Genomic DNA, 11,443 nt, shown 5'->3' with positions numbered 1-11,443 from the left:
CAGTCTATTCCTGTGGAGTAGAAAGGTGGTTTGAATAACCTAAGACGAGCAGCAGGCAAGTCTGACATTTCTGGAATGATGGGCTGTGCTCTCCATTTCTGACATGCAACGCAGCTATACTGATGCCTGCGTACGGCTTCCCTTCCTCTGAGAATCCAAAATTTCCGACGTAGTTCAGCAAAAAGTCTTTCTGAACCAGCATGATGCAGTTTGTCATCATAATCTTGTATGATCAGTTTGGTCACTGGATGAGCAGGATCAAGTACTATTGGGTGAATGACATTCAATTCCAAGTCTGGGCTTTGCCGTAGTCGGCCTCCTACATGGATAAGTCCAGAATTCCTGCACAACACTGGTGACAAACACAATAGACGGCTGTCGGATGAGAGGGGTTTGTCTGACTGTAAACGGGCTAAATCTTCACCGAAACTGTCCAGTTGTGCCTGACGAAGGATTTCTTGTTCTGCTGTTAGATAATCAGCTGCAGAAGGAATGTTACCCTTTTGGTTGGAGAGTGAACGAGCCGTGAAATCCAATAGCTCTTGATAGATTCTGAAGCTGGGTGTGTATGTATGGGAGGGTATACTGACAATACCAAAAAAGTAGGATTTCTTTAACTCAGTCTGATCATCATCAGGATGGAAATCTGTAACTGTGGGCCAGTTATTCGGAGGTTCATGCAGAAACGAGGGACCCTCGGTCCACCTGTTTGGGCTAAGGAACTCTTTCAGGGATTTACCTCTCGTAACATCATCAGCAGGATTTGTGGCTGAATTGATGTATCTCCAGTCTTGACTGTTTGTGAGGTTTTGAATTTCTGAGACTCTGGCTCCTACGAATACCTTGAAATGGCAGGAATCTGACTGAAGCCAGTGAAGTACAGTTGTTGAGTCAGTCCAAAGGGTGGTAGTCCTGACTGGTAAGGTGAGTTCTGTTTGTATGAGCTCACAGAGGCGTGCGCCTAGTAGGGCTGCGCATAGCTCCAGTCTGGGTATTGTTAAATTCCGTTTAGGAGCAACACGTGAGCGAGCTAACAAGAAACTCAGTTCCACATGACCTTCAAGATCATCTGATCTCAAATATGCGACAGCACCATATGCTCGCTCCGAAGCGTCACAGAAGATATGAATGTCTCGAACTGTGGTAGAAACATTCATTTCCTTAGAAGTATAGCAACGTGGGATGGCAATTTGTGGAAGATAACAAAGTTCTTCTTCCCAGGACTTCCATGCCTCTAAGAGGTTGCATGGAAGGGAAGGGTCATCCCAATCTCTCTCCTTTCTCCATAGCTCTTGCACCAAGGTTTTGGCGCGTGTTGTGAATGGGAGTAAGTAGCCTAATGGGTCATACAGACGAGCAAGTACTGCATAGATACGACGCATTGTGGTGGGGTGTGAGGCTAGAGTTCTGTATTTATAGGCAAACAAGTCAGTCTCACAATTCCACAATAATCCTAATGTGCGTTCATGTGGGCCAGATGGCTTGTCTTCAGTCAGGCAAAGTTCATTACTTGCCATTCTTACCTCAGATGGTAGATGGCTAATCACAACAGGATTATTGCTGGCCCACTGGCGAAGATCGAAGCCTCCTTCTGATAGATGGTTTCTTAATTTGTCTAGGAGTGTTCGAGCTAACTCTGCTGATGGAATACTCTGCAAGCAGTTATCAACATAGAAACACTGCATTACTGAAGACTGCACATCTTTGTCAGATTGATATTCCTTCACATGTTTCTGCAGTGCATAGATTGCACAACAAGGGCTGCAGGTCGTACCGAAGGGGAGTACCTGCCACTCATACACTGAAGGGGGAGCTGCTTTGTTCATGTCACGCCACAGGAATCGGAGGAGTGGTTTATCAGGAGGCAGAAGACGGACTTGGTGAAACATGCCTTTGATGTCGCCACTTATTGCCACTGAATGTTGCCTAAAACGCAACAAAACACCGAGAAGTGTTGGCCCAAGGATTGGTCCTGGCAATAGGTACTTATTGAGACACTGACCTTGAAATGTGAAAGAGCAGTCAAAGACTATGCGATCTTTATTGTTGTGACTTGTCATATGATGAGGAATATACCAGGCTTCTTTGCTATTGTGCATCTCATCCGGGCTAAGTTTAACTACATAGCCTGCTTGCTCCAATTTCAAAATCTGATCCTTGTAAGACATGGCTTTGTCAGGATCTTTAGCTAACCGAGCCTCAGTGTTGCGGAGTCTAGACATGACTACAGTTGGAGGGACATTCAAAGGAGGAAAGTTTGCCATCCGAAGAAGAGGAGTGGCGTAGCGATTAACACCATTGATCTCAACCCTTTTTGTGGCCTGTTCAAGGAGTTCCAGTGCCAGTTGATCTTGCTTTGATCGGATCACAGATTTCTCACTGTATTCAGGTAAAGTGTCTAGTTGCCATAGCTTCTCAACATGATAACGCAGTACGTCTGCAGATGAACTGAGAGATGTGAACAAACACTGCACATGCTCTGTACTGCTCTGGGGCTGAAAATCTGTGATCGGACCTTGAAGTGTCCATCCTAATTGGGTTTTAACTCCTGCAGGAGACCCATATGGTCCCTGTCTCAATGGAGCAGTAGGCGTGATGAGGTGAGTATGATCTGAGCCTATGAGCAGGAGTGGCGCTGCTTTATTAATAATGGGTAATGGGATACCTTGAAGATGCTTGTATCTCCGTTGGAGAGATGATACAGGGTAGGTGTGGTCTGAAAGTGCTAGGTGACTTGCAGTGAAGGCATTATTAATTGTGTAGGTTTTCTCTGGGTGTGCGATGGGTGAGATTTTGAAACTTACGGAAGAACCTTGAATAGTTTCAACTTCTTGACGGACAGTTCTAAGTGATAATCTCTCTGCTTCCCCAGTTAGGTTGAGATGCTGCGCCGCTGATGGTAGAAGAATGGTACGCTGGGAGCCATCATCAAGTACTGCATATGTTTCAAGAGTTCTTTTGCCATTTCGCAGGAGCACTTTCACAACCTTTAAAAGGACACTAGGACAATCACTAGGTCTATCAAAGTACAGTGTCCTCACTACAGGATTAGATTCAGTTGTAGATCTCTTATTTACATCACATAGGATCTGTAGATGTCGTCCCATACAGGTGGCACATGCTTTCCTCAGGTCACACTTTGCGGCCTGATGAGTGCTAGCACAACGCCAACACCGTTTGTTTGCTTTTATCCAGTTTATTTTCTCATCCTTTGTCTTCTGAATGAACTCGGGACACTTACTAATGTGGTGTTCAGGTGAGCGGCAATATGCACATGTTGCCTTAGTTGTTATGATCGGTTGTGCTGCCTGTACAGGATCATCAGATGTATTTGCCCCATGTAATATTGTTGTAAGTGGAGAGGTGTACTTACGGGCAGGTTGTGGCTGGTTGAAGGATGAAACAGGACTGGCCTTTCTGGGTTGACACTTGCATTCCATTTGCAACCAGGATGAGAACAAAGGCAAGGTATACGTTATTTCTCCCTGTTCCCTGTAAACGTGCCGTTTGAAGCGACTGAAATGCTCTGCAGGCAACTTCGCTAACAAGCGATCAACATGGGAGCCACAATCTAGTTCTGCACGTCCTTGTTCTCCCATAGTGCTAAGCAACCCAACTAAAGCCTGTACACGAAGAGCAAAATTATCAAGACTCTGACCATCACCTGCTCTGATAGGAGGCAGTTCCAGTATATTCTTTAGCTCTTTCAATGCCAGCTGTCTTGGTTGCCCATAACGCTCATCAAGGGCTTTGATGGCTTGAGTGTATGGGTCAGGAGCGTAGGAAAAGGCAAGAGCTAATCGTTTAGCTTGGTCTACTTTGAGGTGATCAAGAAGGACATGATATTTGAAGTGCTCTGTCTCATGAGGATCAAGAAGGTTTGTAAGGGCCATCCGTAACATCCTGTATTGCATTTCGTCTTCTCTACTAAGGTCTGGAAACGAAGGACCTTCAAGCTTATATACATGTGTTCTCGTGCTAGAGGAGTGACCCGAGCTAGCAGTAACAGGTATCAAAGGTTTCTGTTCATGTGAGGCATTGGATGTAGCTGGTTGCTGCTCTAGAGGAGGGCAATACTTGTGGTCAGATATGCAAATGAGAGGTTGAACAGGGTCTTCAGCTAAAGGAACAGCAGGTTGAACACATGAGACCTGGTGGGGATCCTGCCGTGATAAGGCCAGGAAATCAAAGGGAGTCTCATCTTCTGTAGAAAGGACTGGTCTAGGTAAACCAGTTGAAGGGATTGCAGCATCTAATATTGTTGAATTAGGTAAAGGAGGGCTGGCAGCTGTAACTAAGCCAGACTGACGGCTAATCTGTGGGGGCTGGAAGGGTGATTGACAGGTTGCTGTATCAATCACTGGGAGCTGCTCATGTTGTTGATGTGTTTGAGGACTGGCTCGTAAACTGCATACAGAAGATCTGATTCCATCAGATGAGACAGTGCGAATTGAAGATCTGGAGCTACGAGAATGGGAAGGAGATTATTGAATCATAAATTGCCTAATCTCCCTCATCGTCGTCAGGAGTTCCCTCATGACCTCATCTTGGTTGGTAGGTAAAGGAGCAGGGCGGGTCTCTGGTTGACTTTCTGACTCTCCGACAGGATCCTGCAGCCCATGTGTGTCTTTGTCACTATGCTGGCATTCGGTTTGACTCTCTGTCTCACATGTAGCTCTTCTACTTCCATGATACTGAACGTCATACTGCTGCAGGTGGGCAGGAGGTCGACTATCACGACTGGATCTTCTCAAACCTTCAGTCAATGGCTGCTTTGAATCCATGACGCTAACACTGCTCCGGCTCGGAGGACCATGTTATGAAGGAAAGGAAGGCTCAGGGTTGAGTAATCAGCATCATGGGCTCATCCGATTAGGATAAGAATAAGCAGTCATCTAATCATTCACAGGGTTCTCCTTTTATTCTCAAATCAATAAAGCAAAGAAGGAAGGAAAGAAAGACACACATGGACTGCCAATGCTGAAAGAAAACAGAGAAGTTACTCATTACCTTAAACAATACATAAAATAAGAAAAACCAGAACAGAACCTCACCTCTGCTGCTGCCCCGTGTGGGAGTGAAGAAGGAGTGAGCCTAAAGTGAATGCAGTCCTTATATAATGTGTGACAGGTGAGTGCAATTAAGGACAAGCACCACACCCAATCAAAGGTGAGAGAACTAAACAAGGTGCATCTGGTGAAGTGAGTGGGTGTGCTGGGATGTGCTAAAAGGTGGGTCTCTACAACAGTGATCAAAGGTACTTATGTTCACAGCGTGTAATAATACTGACAGTTCAGGGCATTGTGGTCTGTTGAGCTAGGGTTAGGGTTAGGGTTAGCAATTCAGACATATGTAATCAATATTAAACGTCTCTGACGTGGGCCACTGTCCGCAGTGTTGGGAAATCCATACCAGGCTGGGACGAGTCAAGGTAGGTGAGCATCCACGAGAAGACACAGCAGATGCATCCTACTAATACTGACAGGACCAGGAGACTCCAGAAACCGAGCATCTTCTCTTCAGTGCCATCCTCTCCTGTCACCCTCTCTGCCCGCAGCTCTTTGAGTATGGGGTAGATAAGGGCGCAGAGAAACCCTTATTACTAATTTGTATTATAATTCAATTTTCATGAAATATTCATATTCAGTATTGGTCCTTATATTAATAACCACGTATCCACCCAGGCTCATGGTGGGGCAGGGCTCTGTCCTGAGATGCTTGAGTACAAGGTAATGTACACCCTGACCAGGTATCCAGTCTGTCAGAATTGTTTTCAATATTTGGTTCAAAAACATGAGTGACAACAAAAATCCAACTAGGATTCTTGCATATGATGAATGAAGTCTGTCTTTGACTGTATTGTCCAGCTGATCCATCAAACCCCCAGCAGGTGAACCTTATTTATGACATAACACGGCAACAATGTAAAAAATGAAACAGCAACAGTCTAAATGTAAAGTGCATTCTAAACTCCTCTTCAATAAATCATATGCAAAGAGTCATTCAGGACTGTAAAACGTGAACTACAGAACCCAGAGTCTTCATCATTAAATCTCTGGTTGCTTCATTTTTCTATCCTATATCAGATACTTTAAGGTTAGGTTAGGTAAACTTGCATTCTCATGGTGAGGCAAAGTGCTTTATGTGTGTGTGTGCGTGTCATGAACGGCTATAAAAGGCCTATAATTAAAGAACAAAGCGGGGTTTGAGTTCGAGTTGCGGCAGACTGTCACTACTTGTAAATGGAACGCAGCCTTCCTACGGCGGACAGCTAATAACAGGAATCGGACGCGGTCCACCCAGGTGCACAGCAACCACCATAGCAACCGCCTAGCATGACCTTAAAAACATATTCTGTCTTCATAACTATCAAAAACGTGAAATGATTTGCAAAGTGTTTAAGTGTTACAGCTGCAGAGAGCTATGGCGGTATCTTTGGAAGCTGTTTACATAGCTAATAATATACGATGTAACCATGGAGACAGTCAGTCACGTGAGCTAGCGGTGCATGTTTACTACAGTGAATAAGGTGACTGCGTGCACAGCGTCCACACGCTGCAGGGGGTAAAGACATTACTTCAATATTGTTTTATATTGATATATATTTGCCTTCTGTTGACCATCACCTCAGGTTCACCATTACAGTTTCAGCATACAGATGCACACTGTCTAAATATGAACACATTCAAAACTCATGTCTCAGAAATAAGCACAGCTGTTCATGTTTGTCATTAGAGTTTTATTTGTAAGAAAATTATGAACTTCATATTGTGCATCAAATAAAAGAACATTTCACAACTCTGAGTCAACAGAAACAGGTAACAGAAATGTCTCTAATGTAGACATGTACAGTGTAGTGTAAGCATTAAAAGATCATAAAGGAAACACTAACATTTATGTGAAACTAATTGTAATAAAAAAATGAACAGGTGGTTTATAGATGTAAAAGAAAGAATCTGAAAACAACACTTTTTTGGTCTAAGTGATCAAAGTAGAAAACAGAACTGATGTTCAAAAACAAACCGTAGCTGCACTAATATTACACATCTCCATTGTTGTGGTGAACAGACATGTTGCTTTTAAAACCACATGCAGTGTGTGACCGTGACTGTTCACTGAGACCATGAACGCCACTTCGCTGAAGCCTTCGCCTTCTTCTTCTTCTTCTAAATTGGAAGCAGAAGGAGCACGAGCTGCTTTGATCTACTGAAAGGAAAAAGCAGAACATCTGAGCTGAAACCAGTCAGCTGAAATCATTAAGACAGGAACAATCATTCAATGCAGTGTCTCAGGTGGCTTAGCCTGTTACAACTGTTGATACAAGCTAAATACGGTTAACACACAGTGTCAGGGAGCTCCAGTGTGGGAACTAGTGGCTTTAGGTTTGTAGTCATTTAACTTTCATCCATTCATTCATTTAATTCAGGAGGAAGAAATGTCAGGTTGATGCAGGCTGGTTACATGCATTTGGTCCCATGCTGTCTTTAACTAAATGACTTGGTTCATTTTATGGCTGGGCTGTATGTGGGGTTATATCATGTTATTTGGGCAGGAGTACCTGTCCTCTGTTAGACTTAGAAAGTTTCTCCATAAGTAGAGTTTCTAACTCTTATAGCACATCTGTGGCTGACAGCTTTTTGGTGGCTCTTTTTACCCCACACTGGTTGTGAGTGTGTAAATAGCCTCACTAGTTCTTTTGGGTTGCAGTTAACTTGGGAGGAAGAGGTAGGTCTGCCATGACTAGATGAATAACAATGATCTGGGATACATAAATTTCATAATGCATGCATATATCTCTATAAACCTGGCCTGAGGGCTGCCATTTTTTACATTCACTTATTTCTTTGTTGAATCTAAATAATGAATGTGTTACAGTTAAACTGACACTGATCAGTGTAAATGGCTCATTGGGACACAGAAACCTTTAAATTAAACCCTATCACCTGATATCGAGTGTCAAACAATATCAAAGCTGTAAAAGCTGTTTACAGTCAGAATTTATAAAACTATGATTGTAAATGAATTCAAACAAGTGAGCTTTTCTCTTTGTGCTGAATATCAACACTGTGATTTCTTAGACTGTAAGCTTTACTTTAGCACAACCAGTTGTAGAAGCTGCCACTCCAAATGTCTTTTGATAACAAGAAAAAAATACCTTTTCAGTCCACGGCCTGAAGTTCTTCTCTGACATCTTCTGCCATCAGCTTTGTCTGCTGGTTTGAAGACAATAAACCACAAAAAGATGATTTAGTCACTTTGTCTGCGTCATGCAGCTCGAATGTGTCGTGTAACGATGTTGAATAGCCGTCGTTATCCCTCTGCTGTGTCAGTAGGATTGTACTGTGCAGCATCTCATTGATATGTGAGGAATGCTAATGTAACACGATAACAGACGTCTGGTCTTACATCATTAAAACATAAAGGACAGGAGATATTTAGATATTTTTATATTTATATTACATTTTATAGCTGACGGATATTACTAAATAGATAGAATTTACTAAATAGCTGGATGAACATGAAAAATATGTCTATAATAACAAATGACCATGAGAGCCAGTAGAATTAATTCAACTGGACACTCAAAAGACGTCCTTAAATGCTCTTTAAGTGGCAGAACAAACGAACAAACAGTTAATTGCTTACTTGAGATGAAATCTGCTCAGCTACTTTGAAAACAGCTTCTAAGTGGTTCCTCCTTTAACAGGATGACTGCTCAGGGGTAAGGCCATCATGCAGTCCAGCAACCTTTATGGTTCTGCTTTGATTCACCAGGAACTATTAGGGAAACCTTCCAGCGCCTCCTGTGAAAGACACAGGCATAAACACACAAACATTTATTAACATGTTCCACAGTCTTCCAGTTTGATTTTCTCATCCTGTGGACAACAACGTACATGGATGCAGGTTTATTGTTAACTTTTGTAAGGTTTATTTAGTGAACATATCCAGCTGCAGCTCCACTGTGATCCTGAACTGGATAAGCACTTAAGAAAATGTGTCAATAAATGGACATACATCAACTTACTATATTTATCCAAACAGACGGGACCAATAATGCTTCACTGAGTTAGAGACTTTAACAGTCTCTTCTATGTAAGAATGTCTCGTGCTGATATACCTGCAAACTTGACAACAAAGGTTTTTCTGACTGCATGTAGCTGTCCTCTATGTCAGCTCACACATTTACATTCATGTCACACTTATTTCTGCTTTCCCATTTTATAATTATTACTTACATTTTGATTAGATACCTTGAGTTTGTAAATGATCAGATTACATAATTGGAATACAATGTATCCAATTCAGGGTTGCGGGAGGATGAAGCCTATCCCAGCTGATACAGGACAAAGACAGGCTGCCAGTTTATTGCAGGGCTAACACAATATGTGTAACAGAAAATCCACTTAAATGTTTGATATTTCTTATAATAATCATAATTATGACTATTATTTAAAGGTTTCTTTATAAATACATTTTGATTTTTTATAACCTCTAAAATATAAACCTGAGCTGTTTCAGATTCTGACCTCTGACCTCAGTGACCTGGCTGTGTCCTCACTGCAGCTCCCTCTTGGAAGTACGTCTGCTTCTTGTCTACCCCCAGTGTTGACCGCCTGCCCTTGATATCACGTACTGTACCTGAGGAACAAAAAAGGACAAACACTTGCCTTCATTTAAGAAGTACATTCATACAGAGGTAATCTATGGAAACACACTAGTTCAACCTTTGGGAGAAATCAGTTCCTGTGAAACATTTCTGTAAATGAACATCATGTGGAGAATGAATGAAATGAGTTCTTCAGGTGACTCAGCAGTCCCACACTGACAAATGAAATCTAGTTAAACTATTAAGCATATTTGCTCTTCTGAAATCTGTGTTAAACAACAACAAACATAAATTAGTAACAAAAATACAGCTGAGTAGAGGCTTTACAAACCACCAGCAGCCACAATGCTAAATTTTAATCTTCAAATGTTTCTGAGCCGTCTTCAACCTGCTTTTAACACATTAAAGTCCCACAGTCAATGCAGCCTGACTCAATCCTAGATGTTCAGCACACAGAGACACAGAGGTACCGTTTAAACTTTAGTGTTAACCTGAGTCACTGATCATTTGCAGTATTACAGAGTCTGGCAGTCTTTGCATGATGTCCACGTCACTGTACGTTTCTAGCTGACTCTCAGGTGTGACAGGTGTGCCAGCAGGAAAGAGTAATAATAACCTGCATCCTGAGGTTTGTCATGCAGGATTAAAGGAGCCAGGCTTTGTTCACACAGCTAGGATTGTATTTTACACTGACCCTGGGTCAGTATAAGTATCATACAGTTTAAACGAAGCACTGAAACTTGCACATATTTATTACAGATGCACTGAAGCTAATCGACATATTTGCTGTCAGTCTGTGGCTGCGATTAAACACTTTACTAGAAACTTTATTAACTAGTACCTTCATCAGTCATGACAGAAGCTAATATTTCTGTGCTAACATCGTTTAACCAGTAACAGCTTTCCTCCAATATAAGCTAACGTTTACACCGTAACTTTAAGCTAGCACCACAAAGACGGTAAAACACGTAATAATATCTACAAATGCATCTTAAAGCTGTTATATTAGCACTCGGTGTATTACTAAGATAACCACATTAACATTACTGACACTCGCTGACTTTTAATAGTCATTCTATAAATGCTGTCCGTTTAAATGGTCTTACCTGTACACACTGCATATCCACCGGATTCCAGCCAGAGTGGATTCTGGAGTCTTCCCACGCTCCTGTTAGTGATCCTCCATCTGGATGGATGAGAACAACCTTCTGAACAATCTAGCAGGAGATGGCCCATATCTATGGGACTGATTTGTGCTAATAACGCCCATTGTATGGACTGATAACAGCCGAAGCGGGTGAATAAAGTCACCCAGTAGCTAGCTGTGCCATTACCCAGCATACATCACTCCCTCCATAAATGCAATAAACGATAGAAAAGTATCGTTCTACCTGTTTTTCAGGTAGTTGTTTACATTATATAATTTATTGTGTTCCGTATACGTCACTACAATGTGATTTGGAAAATGTCTAAATATACCGACAACAGGCACTTCCGCAGCAATCTCTTCAATCGGAGGAGCCTTCACGTCAATTCCCGACGCGAGGGGGGTACCCTGCGCGTCCATAAGCGAAGCAGAGGGAGCCTGACCATGCGTCACACGTTTGACGAGTTGGGAGTGAGAACGTGTTGAATTAATAGTGAATTTAGACAAAATTAAACATCTGCTACTCTAACAGCCATCTTTCTATACACACACATCCCTCTTTACAATTTAGTCACAACAAAAAGTTACTTTGACGAGGTTTAAGCATTAAAAGCTCGCTGGTCAGTCATCTCCATGTGTTCTGTCCTTGGTCTTTCTCCCATTGCTCATCTTCTTAGCTTGGCCTG

General features: G+C 42.3%; 1 long non-coding RNA gene across 2 annotated transcripts; it reads right to left on the bottom strand.

The window, feature by feature from the left end:
* Positions 1-6,718: 6,718 nt before the first annotated feature.
* Positions 6,719-10,215, bottom strand: LOC146375335 (uncharacterized). Of its 2 annotated transcripts, XR_014801946.1 has the most exons (3): positions 9,531-10,215; positions 8,647-8,804; positions 6,719-8,213 (listed from the first exon to the last, which is right to left on the bottom strand). It is a non-coding gene; the product is annotated as an uncharacterized LOC146375335 (long non-coding RNA). The 2 variants fall into 2 exon arrangements; XR_014801945.1 differs by lacking the exon at positions 9,531-10,215 and having other exon boundaries at positions 8,647-9,524.
* Positions 10,216-11,443: the final 1,228 nt, after the last annotated feature.

The sequence above is a fragment of the Perissodus microlepis genome, chromosome 13 (assembly GCF_051167445.1).
Source record: "Perissodus microlepis isolate ML-2025 ecotype Zambia chromosome 13, ASM5116744v1, whole genome shotgun sequence".
NCBI classification, from domain to species: domain Eukaryota; kingdom Metazoa; phylum Chordata; class Actinopteri; order Cichliformes; family Cichlidae; genus Perissodus; species Perissodus microlepis.
The sequence above is the reverse complement of the archived record's forward strand: the minus strand, read 5'-3'. Positions and strand labels throughout refer to the sequence as shown.